Source organism: Lissotriton vulgaris, chromosome 2_1 (assembly GCF_964263255.1).
Source record: "Lissotriton vulgaris chromosome 2_1, aLisVul1.2, whole genome shotgun sequence".
Lineage (NCBI taxonomy): Eukaryota > Metazoa > Chordata > Amphibia > Caudata > Salamandridae > Lissotriton > Lissotriton vulgaris.
This window is the reverse complement of record NC_141687.1, coordinates 59,720,955-59,734,620: the sequence shown is the minus strand read 5'-3', so window position 1 is coordinate 59,734,620 and position 13,666 is coordinate 59,720,955.

The following is a 13,666-nucleotide window of genomic DNA, read 5'->3' as shown; positions in this document are numbered from 1 at the left end:
TCCTATGGCAGGCCTTGACAATCCTGAAGGCAGAGTGCGGGGAATCGTGTGAATTGGGCTCTGGCACGAGCCGAGCCCGGTTGCAGCTTGCGGAACTAAGTCCCAATGGCTGTTCCATGATAACGCGTACCACATATTGCTAACTTCGGTATTGCATTATCCAGACATGTCGAGTAAGGTGTCATACGAATCGGGATACTGACCCCTCACCAATGCCGGCGATGGGGTTAGCATTCCACCCTTCTAGAGGGACACGACATGTATGTAACTGTGAACCCCGGTTAAAGTTAACTGAAGCCTCAGCTCCACAAAATGGACGCTGCCACCACAGACACGAGTCTGGCCTCCTGCTGCTGGGAGTCCTTCCAGCAAGGAGAGCTTGGACAAAGGGTTTCCTGTCCGGGGCGGTGCTCGCACCATCCCAGACAGGGTTTTGTGTATCCTGGGTAGGCAGGGCTTTACAGGAAGGTGACTGCGGAGTGGCACCCCGGTGCTCACTACGCATCTGCCGGCTAGAGCCAGTTCCAGGGGCACCCCAGCCCCTGACCTGGGGAAAGTCCGACATGGGAGAGGGGTGTAACCACCCCCCTTTCTGGTCCCACCCCTAGGGCAGGACCTAGTCACGTACCCACCCCTTTCTTTAGGATAAAGGCAGGAGCGGGGACCCTTCCAAATTAGATCATCTTTGAATCAAGAACTACTTTCTACGAAAGGACATTCAAGACTCTTCTCAAGATTTCTCCCGTGTGGCTAAGGAGTAGTCACCCTGCATCCGCAGGCACCATCTAAGAACTCTGCGGTTTGCTGCAAGTCCTTCCTCAGGAATCCGACTGCCCAGCTCGACGAGAACCGACTTCCCTGGCACCTCTGACCTCTACCCACATCGTCAGCTCAGCTGAGATCCGTGGGTGCGACGAGACCTTGAGGGACCGGCCATCATCAAAACCTGCACGATTTCTTAACCATCCTGAAAGAATTTATATGCTGCTAACTAGCGCGAGCACAGCGCTTTTTAAAACGCGGAAATAATTAATTAATTGTTCACTTTTTAAAATTAATCGAAGGGTCCTGTTTCCTGGTGGGGTTTGAGTTAGGACATACCCACACTCTAATCGGAGATTGCACCGCTGTTGAGCGGGTCTTTAGCTGCTTTCTTGCTCTCTTGGGGTGGGAAGACATCTTGGGGGAGGAAGCGCCGCTTTGGGACGCCATTGTGGTTTGCAGCCTAGTTGCTGCCTGGCCACCTGCACGCTCGAGGCTACTTAAGCTGAGAAGCACAGGGCTTCTTCTTGCTAGGTAAGCGCCGCGATATTGAGGCTGCTCCTGAAAGAATTTATATGCTGCTAACTAGCGCGAGCACAGCGCTTTTTAAAACGCGGAAATAATTAATTAATTGTTCACTTTTTAAAATTAATCGAAGGGTCCTGTTTCCTGGTGGGGTTTGAGTTAGGACATACCCACACTCTAATCGGAGATTGCACCGCTGTTGAGCGGGTCTTTAGCTGCTTTCTTGCTCTCTTGGGGTGGGAAGACATCTTGGGGGAGGAAGCGCCGCTTTGGGACGCCATTGTGGTTTGCAGCCTAGTTGCTGCCTGGCCACCTGCACGCTCGAGGCTACTTAACCCTGCCCTCATGCAGGCGCGCAGCGTATGCGCGCAGCGTGGGCGCGCCGGAGGCTCGCCAGAGGCAAGCCCATCTGTGCCCATCAGGGCCCAGACGGGACCCGGGGCCACGACCCCTGGTTCTCGCTTGGTTTACTCCAGAGGTGAGTTGGAGTCTCTGAACTCCTGTAATCTTGATATCAGCCCAGAATGTGTTGCCATTCTTGAGCGCGAGAGACTCCTGTCTACCCCCACTCCCCAGTCGGATCGGAAGGTGATAAGTCAAGCCCGAGGCTTACGCTTTGGCCTACTTAATACTCGCTCCCTGCAACGACACAATCTAGAGGTGTTCACCCTTCTAGAAGGAGGAGAACTAGATCTCCTGGGACTCACCGAGACATGGTTAGAGGATTCCTCTATGCCGGATCTCGTTGCCTCCCTACCACCCGACTTCTCGGCACTTTTCCACAATAGATCTGGAGACAAGGGGGGGGGAGGTGTTGCCCTCCTGTACAACTCACGCCTTTTGGTCGAAAGGGTCCTGATGGAAAATTTAGCAAGTGCGGAAGTGATGGGTGTTAAGCTGCAATCAGGAACGGACTGTCTGCTGATTATGCTAGTCTATCGCCCTCCGTGGACTACGCCTGACTTCCCTGACTTGTTCATAAGACTGGTACAGGACATTCGCTCAAGATATGACAAGGTAATGATAATGGGGGATTTTAACTACCATTGGGAGAAGGTCCCAAAAGATGGTCAGGCGTTACAGATTGATGAGGCACTAACCTCATTAGATCTGGTTCAACAAGTAAGAGGACCAACACATGCCAAGGGACACACTCTAGACTTGGTGTGGACGACAGTTCCTGTTCAGGACATGGTTGCGGCTCAGCCATGCGTGTGGTCTGACCACTACTTGGTGAGAGGCAAGGTTTTGGCGAATAGACAGAAAACAACAACTAAAGGAGGATGGAAGGCAGTTAGGAAGTGGAATAAGATCGATGGGGAAAAAATGGTAAATATACTTCGCACCAACTCCCTTGCTAACGATCGCCCCCTCAACCCAGAGGCCCTTTGTGGGGCACTCATGGACAAACTTCAGATTGCCATAGACACAGTTGCACCAATCTGTAGGGTGAACCGTTCGGATAGGAAACGAGGGGCCCCATGGTACAATGAGTCACTCAGAGCTCAGAAACGGGGGCTACGTAAACGGGAAAGATACTGGCGGAAAAACTATAGTCCTGACTCTCGCAGTAACTACCTACGGGCTCTCGCTGATTATAAGCAAGCGATTATAGCCAGGAAGTCCGAGTTCTACGAAGAGAGGATTTCTTCAGCCACGAACCCTCAGAAAGAAGTCTTCCGAGTCCTTACGGAGCTCAGGAAGAACAAGGAACAGTCCCCGGACTTTAGTCAGGAGGATTGTCAGAAGTTCCAGGACTTTTTCACCAACAAAGTCATTGACTTGGTCACTGAAATTGCGGCAACCTCGCAAATTGACTGTCCACCGGTGGATGTCCCAGCCATACTGCCAATTACAATCCCGCTTTCTAATCTACCCTTGATCACTAAGGATAGTTTAGTCTCCCTCACGGGACGGGTTAAGTCCGGTTCTAGGTCGGACCCATGCCCACCTGAAGTGTTTAAACTTGCACTCCCGGGCATTGAGGAGGACGTGCTGAGTCTCCTGAACCTTTCTCTACAAACTGGCCAAGTGCCATCGGCCTTCAAGGAAGCTCGTCTGATTCCCTTGTTAAAAAAACCAGGGGCAGACGCAAAATGTCTGAAGAACTTCAGACCAATTTCCCAGCTACCATTCCTGGCGAAGGTTCTGGAGCAGCATGTCCTTATCACCCTCTCTGAACATCTGGAAAGTAACATGCTGCTAGAACCGAACCAAGCAGGGTTCCGCACGAACCACAGCACGGAGCTGGTGATGTTGTCAATCGTGGATGAACTTAGGAACAGAGCAGACAAGAAAATCCCGGGGGCCCTGGTGCTGTTGGACCTCTCCGCGGCATTTGATACCGTGTGTCATGAACAACTACTGTCGCGGATGAGGGATATCGGCATTCAGGGCATAGCACTGGCATGGTTCACATCCTTTCTTCAAGGGAGGACGCAGAAAGTGCAATTGGGTGACATGCTTTCTACCGCAACCTCGATCACTTGCGGGGTCCCACAAGGGTCGGCTCTGTCACCCCTATTATTCAATATATACCTGCAGCCTTTGATTCGGATGCTTAATCAAATGGACTGTCAGGTATATAACTACGCAGACGACACCCAGATTATTATCCAGCTGGAGGATAGCCAGAATGCCTTTACCAGACTGCAAAACATTCTGAGAAGCACAGCTAACTGGATGTCCGGCAACTCCCTAAAAATCAACCCGGACAAAACCGAGGTGTTGCCGATTACCATCGCTGGCAACCCTTGGTGTGATCGTTTCTGGCCTGGGGAGTTGGGCACGCCGCCAGAACCGGCGGAGGTGGTCAAGAGTCTGGGCATCCAGGTGGACAGTAAGTTGTCCATGAAAAAGCAAGTTTCAGCTGTGGTGGGCTGTTGCGTCGGCCTCCTTCGCCAACTTAGGAAAGTTTCCCCGTTACTTTCTTTTTCCACCTTAAGGAGCGCGGTTTCTGCAATGATTTTGGCCAGGCTGGATTATGGCAATTCATTGTATATAGGACTCCCACAGGGTCTCTTAAATAGAATGCAGACGGTAATGAATGATGCTGCTAGGCTCATCTTCAAGAAACCAAGGAGTACCCAGGCATCCCCCCTCCTGCGGGAACTCCATTGGTTGCCAGTGAGGCAGAGATTAATGTTCAAGGGGCTCTGCATTGTACACAAGGCGCTTCATGGCAGAGCACCCACCTATCTGAAATCTCGTCTGTCCCTTTACAAACCAGGGAGGGCGCTTAGATCTGCTGACTCTATTTATCTGGTTCAGCCACGCTGTAGACTGACTACTGTGGGTGGACGCGCTTTTTCACATACTTTGCCAGCTATGTGGAATAAATTACCGCTGAAACTCCGCAATGAAAAGAAACTAATGCCTTTCCGCAAACAACTAAAAACTGTGCTTTTCCAGCAAGCGTGGGGTGGCCTTTAAATGTAATTCTGATGCATCTTTTATTGTCTAGCTGATCCTAACAAAGCGCTTAGAGACCCCTGGGTTATAGGGCGCTATATAAGTCACAATAAATAAATAAATAAATAAATAAATAAATAAATAAATAAACCAGCACGACCGCCGAGGGATCCTCTGGTGAGTGCTTTGGGGTCCGAGAAGCCCCGACCCTGAGCAGTTCCAGCACCGAAGTGCAGCCTCCTAGCATCTCCATGATCTGCGTGGGGCCCTTCTGCTTTTGCCGCTCATCACGTTGTCTGGTTACTAGCCGCTGGCTTGTGGCCTTCTTGACGACACCCAACAACCAACGCTGCTGGTCTGGTTGCTCCAGACTGGCCTTTGCTCCCTTCTGAGAGAGGAGCACCCCGGACCCTCGTGGTCCACTCAAGACGCCATTTCATGTCCACCACGTGGCCCTGAATTTGCCAAGGCTTGTTGCCCCAATCCTGGGCCCAGCGACGCCGACAGCATCAACCTTTGTGGGACAGCTCGCACCTCCATCCTGGTCGCCGACAACGCCTCCTGGTCCGTGAGACTGCAGAGCCTAGCGTCGCCTACTCACCTAGTCGAGGCGACGATCATCCGGTGCCCTCCTGGTACCCTCTGACTACTGGCTAGTAGTACGAACTTGGTCCCCTCTGCTTTCAGGTGTCATCCATCCCTGATCCAGGCTTGGATCTCTACGAACTATCTCCACTGGTCGCCGGCCAGCAACTCCTTCCTTCCGGCTCCTGGCTCGTCAGCGAGGACTCCCGACGTCTGTAAAGACTTGTGCAGCCGCAGCCCTTGGGCTAGGTAACTTCGGCATTTCGGTGCCCGCATAACCTCCTTATTTAAGGGTCCCGAGTCCCTACCGCTTCCGACTTGCCTTATCGGGTCCGCCCGAGACCACTAAACTTTCCGTGCCCTCGGGCACTTATATTGATTGTGCACTTGAAGTATTTTCCCAAGAGTTTTGTTGTGTGCTTAGTACCCTGTCCTCATAAAGAGTACAGGGCTGTTGTGATTCTAATAAATACACTGTTTATTTTCATAACACTTGTGTGGTGTCCTTTCACTTGGCGTTCAAGGGGTATGTGATGGTATAACATCTGGCTTAACACGCCCTCTAGAGTTTAGCCCGAAAACTGCTCGTATCCACGCTACTAGGATAGCTGGTCTAAGGTTGACGTACAACCAATCACCATAAGGGTCGTTTGGACTGATGCATAGTGATCACTAGAATAGTGAGCACTGCATATCAGGCCAACTTCCCACATTGGTGAGCAGTGGTTGGGATTTGAGCTTGCTGTTGTTTCTACCACGCGTATCCTAAGAATATCTTGTGAAAGATCGCATAAGTACTCCATGTACATATAACTTAGCTTAGAATACTCTGAGTTCTACTGAACCAGCTGTTGTAGCTCCTCAAGGATTAGCACACCTTGGCTACAACTCTTAGCAAGGGATCAGTAGGTAAACATATAGTGTAGGTAGGTGCATCACTTACACCACACTAGAAGCAGCATGTCGGACAAAGGAGGAAACACTGAGTCTCCCCTTGTGTCAGTCGACCTTCCACAGGTCACTTCCAGATATGCTGCGCTTAGCTTCCAAGAGATGCGACAAATCTGTACATCTTGGAAGCTAAAACAGGGTGCAAACCCTACCATTCCGTTTCTGATTGGTCTCTTGGAGACTTATGATGCTAGGAGGGCTGGTAACACCGACCCTTCTCATCCAGAAGGGAATATGCCCCCCCTCGCGGGAACCCTAGGTGACCCTGACCTTATCCATCTCTCCGCAGAAGGTGAAGAGGAGGACGAGGAGCCAGAGACATCTGGGGACGGGGCAGACAAAGGTCCAGCGATAGTTAGCCAGCTAACTAGGGACAACTTAAGCCGGCACGAGAATGGTACTAGGAGACCCCTGGGGCCCCTCTCAGGCCAGCTTAACATTGGGAATGGACAAGTTAGGTCTCTGTCGAGAGGCTCTAATAGATCCGTTCGAACCAATGGCTCTCGAGGCTCTTCTCGAAGAGGGATGACATCCCCTCAGAGGAGAGTGTACGAAGCTAAAGAGCGGGAAGTCAATCTGAGGATCGAGAGGGAAGAACTGGCCCTGGCCAAAGAAAGACTCGCCTTTGCTAGAGAGCAAGAATTGAGTGGGAAGAACCCCACTGGTGGCAGCATTCCCCCACGGGAAAACAGGAGTTTAGACACTAGACACCTGAGTAAGATAGTGCCCCCCTTTAAGCAAGGGGATGACATCCACAAATGGATTACTACTTTGGAGCGGGCCTGCACTGTACAGTGCATCCCCCAAAGTCAGTGGGCAGCTATCTTGTGGCTCTCCTTTGAAGGTAAAGGTAGAGATAAGCTCCTCACTACTAGAGCTGAGGACGCTAACGATTACCAGGTCCTGAAGAACACACTGATTGATGGGTTCGGCCTAACCACTGAGCAGTACAGGTTGCTGTTCAGGGATACCCAGAAAATTCAGTCTCAGGACTGATCTGATTTTTGTCGATTGTGCCACTAAGGCTTTGGAGGGCTGGTTGCTGGGCAGTAAGGTTACTGATTACACAGGATTGTATAATTTGATCATGCGAGAACAGATTTTAAACAATTGTCAGAACTAGTTGTTGCATCAGCACCTTGTCGACTCGGATCTGACCTCTCCCCAAGAATTGGGAAAGAAGGCAGACAGATGGGTCAGAACAAGGGTTTAGCAAAACCAGGGCCAGAACCAGGGTGGTCAGAAGAAAGCAGACCAGAAGGGTAAAGATTCTAAAGGGGAACAAAATGACCAGAAGTCTTCGACAGGTCCCCAACAACCCAAAGAGGGGGGGGGTCAGGCTTCCCAGAAAAAGAAGAATCAAGAAGGCCAATCGAAAAGGTGGTGCCAATACTGTAAAAGTAAAACTCACTGGTTTAGTGAGTGCACCAAGAAAGGAGGGCAGACTCCTACTACTGCAGCCCCTAAGGCACCTGTGCCCCCTAGTACAGCCAGCAGTAGTAGTGCACCTCCCAAGGGACTAGTTGGGTTAACCTTGGGTTCTGAGGGGTGTGACAACTTAGTTGGCACACTCACTCAGGCTGTCCTTGTCTGTACAGGGGATGTGGATGTATCCCCTGATGTCAGTCCCAATACTTTGGACAAATACCGACAGACGCCTTTAATCAATGGAAGAATGGCTCAGGCCTATAGGGACACTTGTGCCAGTGTCACCATGGTGACACCTAACTTTGTGGACCCAGGACAGATCATGCCAGGTACAGATTTCCTGGTGACCAATGCCAGCAACGTCACTACCAGTCATAGTATGGCGATTGCTGCTTTCTCCTGGGGAGGGGTAAATGGCCAGAAAAAGGTTGTTGTTAGTTCAGACCTCCCAGTGGATTGTTTGTTGGGCAATGATTTGGAGTCATCACAATGGTCAGAAGTGGAGCACCGGACTCACATGGAGATGTTAGGCTTGCCAGCACATGTGCTTGCTGTGACTAGGTCACAGGTCAGAAGATGCCCCACTGAACTGGTGCTGGATCCTGGAACAATGGACCAGACACCTCCCAAGAAGAAGAGCAGTCGGGTTAAGGCATCGCCTTCCCCCTAGCCCCAGGTCGAGGATCAAGTCTCAGAGGAGGCTGACCTCCAGGAATTGCGGGAAACTGAACCTAAAGAACTCGAACTTGATCAAGTTGAGTTTCTGGGCTCAGGGGGACCCTCACGAGAAGACCTGGGGAAGGACCAGTTAGACTGCCCTTCCCTTGAGCCCCTCAGACAGCAGGCTGCTGCTGAGGCTGCTGGGAACGCCACCGGTACCCACAAGGTATACTGGGAGGATGGACTCCTGTACACTGAGGCAAGAGACCCCAAGCCTGGCATGACCAGGAGGCTGGTTATCCCCTTGTCTCAGCATGGTTTCCTTCTTACCTTGGCCCACGAGATTCCCTTAGCAGGACACTTAGGCCAGACGAAAACGTGGGACAGGCTTGTCTCACACTTTCACTGGCCTCACATGAACGAGGATACCAAGGAGTTTTGTCGCTCCTGTGTCACTTGCCAAGCCAGTGGTAAGTCAGGTGGCACCACAAAGGCCCCTTTTATACCAATGCCTGTGGTGGGGGTGCCCTTTGCACGAGTGGGGATTGACATTGTTGGTCCAATGGAACCACAAACAGCATCAGGGCACAAGTTTATACTGGTGGTAGTGGATCATGCCACCAGGTATCCTGAAGCTATTCCCCTTAGGACCACTACAGCACCTGTTGTGGCAAGAGCCCTAGTTGGAGTGTTCTCCAGAGTGGGCTTCCCTAAGGAGGTTGTCTCTGACAGAGGTGCAAACTTCATGTCGAGCTACTTGACTGCTATGTGGAAGGAATGTGGTGTCAACTACAAGTTCACCACACCCTATCATCCACAATGCAACGGGCTTGTTGAGCGGTTCAACAGGACCCTAAAAGGGATGATTCATGGACTACCTGAAAAGCTCCGGCGTAGATGGGACGTCCTGATTCCCTGCCTTTTATTCGCTTATAGAGAAGTCCCACAGAAGGGGGTTGGCTACAGCCCTTTTGAACTTTTGTACGGGCATCCTGTAAGAGGACCCCTGTGTTTGGTGAAGGAAGGATGGGAGAGACCTCTCAAAAAGCCTGCAACCAACATAGTGGACTATGTGCTTGGACTCCGCTCTCAGATGGCTGAGTACATGGAAAAGGCATCTGAAAACCTTAAGGCCAGCCAAGAACTCCAAAAAGCTTGGCATGACCAAAAGGCTGCCCTGACTGTTTACCAGCCTGGACAGAAGGTGTGGGTGTTGGAGCCAGTGGCCCCAGCAGCACTCAAAGACAAATGGTCTGGGCCCCACACGATTCTTGAGCAAAAGGGAGAGGTCACCTACCTGGTGGACCTTGGAACTCCCGGGAGCCCCCACAGGGTGCTCCATGTTAACCGGCTCAAAGCATATGTCGACAGGAAGGACATGAGCTTGCTCATGGCCATAGATGAGGGACAGGAGGAAGAGAGTGACCCTCTCCCAGACCTGCTCACTCAGAATCCTGACGATGGATCAGTAGACGGTGTTGTCTTTTGTGGCAGCCTCTCTGAACATCAACAGGAGGATTGTAAACAGGTTCTTCAATCCTTCCGACATATGTTTTCTCTAACACCCAGTCAGACCAATTGGTGTACCCATGAGGTTGACACTGGTGACAGCTTGCCCGTCAAGAGTAAAATCTACAGGCAGCCCGATCACGTTAGAGACTGCATCAAGACTGAAGTGCAGAAAATGTTGGAGATGGGAGTCATTGAACCCTCGGATAGCCCTTGGGCTAGTCCCGTAGTTCTAGTGCCGAAACCTCACACCCAGGGTGGTAAGAAAGAGATGAGGTTCTGCGTAGACTACAGGGGTCTCAATGCAGTCACTAAGACTGACGCCCACCCAATACCGAGGGCGGATGAGCTTATAGATAGATTGGCGTCTGCCAACTACTTAAGTACATTCGACCTGACAGCTGGGTATTGGCAAATCAGGTTAGCTGAGGACGCCAAGCCTAAGACAGCATTTTCTACCCCTGGTGGGCATTATCAATTTGTGGTAATGCCCTTTGGTTTGAAAAATGCACCTGCCACCTTCCAAAGGTTGGTGAATCATGTTCTCACTGGGCTGGATGACTTCTGTGCAGCGTATCTTAACGATATTGCTGTCTTTAGCTCCACCTGGGAGGATCACCTGGTCCACCTGCGGAAAGTGTTAGAGGCTCTGCAAGCAGCAGGTCTCACTATCAAGGCCACCAAGTGCCAGATAGGGCAGACACAGGTTGTGTACTTGGGCCACCTTGTAGGTGGAGGCCAAGTTCAACCACTGGAGAACAAAATACAGTCAATCAGGGACTGGGCTCCTCCAACCACCCAGACTCAGGTTCGAGCTTTCTTGGGCCTGACTGGTTACTACCGAAAGTTTGTCAGAAATTACGGATCGATTGTGACTCCGCTTAATGAACTGACAAGTAAGAAAATGCCAAAAAAGGTTCAGTGGACAGCGAGCTGTCAAAAAGCATTCAATGACCTAAAACAGGCCATGTGCACGGCACCTATCCTCAAGAGTCCAGACTACTCCAAACCATTCATTGTCCAAACAGATGCTTCTGAGTTGGGTGTGGGAGCTGTTCTATCTCAACTGAATTTTGATGGTAATGACCAGCCCATTGCTTTTATAAGCAGACGGCTGACCCCCAGAGAGAAAAATTGGTCAGCTATTGAGAGGGGGGCCTTTGCTGTGGTTTGGGCCCTGAAGAAACTGAGGCCATACTTGTTTGGCACTCATTTCAAGATTCAGACCGACCATAAGCCCCTCTTATGGCTAAATCAGATGAAGGGTGAAAACCCCAAACTGCTTAGGTGGTCCATTTCCCTACAGGGGATGGACTTCACAGTGGAGCATAGACCTGGCACTGATCATGGCAATGCAGATGGGCTCTCCAGGTATTTCCATTTAGAACAAGAAGACTCACCTGGTCAAGGTTAGTTTATTGTCCCAACGTTTGGGTGGGGGGTCATGTAGGAGAGTAGGTTCTGCAATCCTATGATCACCCAGATTTGTTGCTTTTGTTTCACTGGTTTACGACTTTCTCTGGCTGTGGGCCTGCCAATCAGACCCACAGCCTAGCTGTTCTCTCGCTAAATTGACATGTGTACCTTAGGTGCATTACCCATTTGGAACTGGGCCACCTTGTCAGACCCTGTCACTCAGGGCATCGGTGTACCCAGGGCCTACCAGGGGCTGAAGCATGTATTATGCCACCCCTGGATGGCCTTCTAAATCTGACACAACTGGCTGCACGACAGCTGGGGCAAGGTGGCGTACTCGCCCTTTTGCTTTAGATATAGTATACCTATATCTAACCCTCAAATGGACACCCGAGTTCCTATCAGTCACTCCTATGGCAGGCCTTGACAATCCTGAAGGCAGAGTGCTGGGAATCGTGTGAATTGGGCTCTGGCACGAGCCGAGCCCGGTTGCAGCTTGCGGAACTAAGTCCCAATGGCTGTTCCATGATAACGCGTACCACATATTGCTAACTTCGGTATTGCATTATCCAGACATGTCGAGTAAGGTGTCATACGAATCGGGATACTGACCCCTCACCAATGCCGGCGATGGGGTTAGCATTCCACCCTTCTAGAGGGACACGACATGTATGTAACTGTGAACCCCGGTTAAAGTTAACTGAAGCCTCAGCTCCACAAAATGGACGCTGCCACCACAGACACGAGTCTGGCCTCCTGCTGCTGGGAGTCCTTCCAGCGAGGAGAGCTTGGACAAAGGGTTTCCTGTCCGGGGCGGTGCTCGCACCATCCCAGACAGGGTTTTGTGTATCCTGGGTAGGCAGGGCTTTACAGGAAGGTGACTGCGGAGTGGCACCCCGGTGCTCACTACGCATCTGCCGGCTAGAGCCAGTTCCAGGGGCACCCCAGCCCCTGACCTGGGGAAAGTCCGACATGGGAGAGGGGTGTAACCACCCCCCTTTCTGGTCCCACCCCTAGGGCAGGACCTAGTCACGTACCCACCCCTTTCTTTAGGATAAAGGCAGGAGCGGGGACCCTTCCAAATTAGATCATCTTTGAATCAAGAACTACTTTCTACGAAAGGACATTCAAGACTCTTCTCAAGATTTCTCCCGTGTGGCTAAGGAGTAGTCACCCTGCATCCGCAGGCACCATCTAAGAACTCTGCGGTTTGCTGCAAGTCCTTCCTCAGGAATCCGACTGCCCAGCTCGACGAGAACCGGCTTCCCTGGCACCTCTGACCTCTACCCACATCGTCAGCTCAGCTGAGATCCGTGGGTGCGACGAGACCTCGAGGGACCGGCCATCATCAAAACCTGCACGATTTCTTAACCAGCACGACCGCCGAGGGATCCTCTGGTGAGTGCTTGGGGTCCGAGAAGCCCCGACCCTGAGCAGTTCCAGCACCGAAGTGCAGCCTTCCCAGCATCTCCACGATCTGCGTGGGGCCCTTCTGCTTTTGCCGCTCATCACGTTGTCTGGTTACTAGCCGCTGGCTTGTGGCCTTCTTGACGACGCCCGACAACCAACGCTGCTGGTCTGGTTGCTCCAGACTGGCCTTTGCTCCCTTCTGAGAGAGGAGCACCCCGGACCCTCCTGGTCCACTCAAGACGCCATTTCATGTCCACCACGTGGCCCTGAATTTGCCAAGGCTTGTTGCCCCAATCCTGGGCCCAGCGACGCCGACAGCATCAACCTTTGTGGGACAGCTCGCACCTCCATCCTGGTCGCCGACAACGCCTCCTGGTCCGTGAGACTGCAGAGCCTAGCGTCGCCTACTCACCTAGTCGAGGCGACGATCATCCGGTGCCCTCCTGGTACCCTCTGACTACTGGCTAGTAGTACGAACTTGGTCCCCTCTGCTTTCAGGTGTCATCCATCCCTGATCCAGGCTTGGATCTCTACGAACTATCTCCACTGGTCGCCGGCCAGCAACTCCTTCCTTCCGGCTCCTGGCTCGTCAGCGAGGACTCCCGACGTCTGTAAAGACTTGTGCAGCCGCAGCCCTTGGGCTAGGTAACTTCGGCATTTCGGTGCCCGCATAACCTCCTTATTTAAGGGTCCCGAGTCCCTACCGCTTCCGACTTGCCTTATCGGGTCCGCCCGAGACCACTAAACTTTCTGTGCCCTCGGGCACTTGTATTGATTGTGCACTTGAAGTATTTTCCTAAGAGTTTTGTTGTGTGCTTAGTACCCTGTCCTCATAAAGAGAACAGGGCTGTTGTGATTCTAATAAATACACTGTTTATTTTCATAACACTTGTGTGGTGTCCTTTCACTTGGTGTTCAAGGGGTATGTGATGGTATAACAGCTGGCTTAACACGCCCTCTAGAGTTTAGCCCGAAGACTGCTCGTATCCACGCTACTAGGATAGCTGGT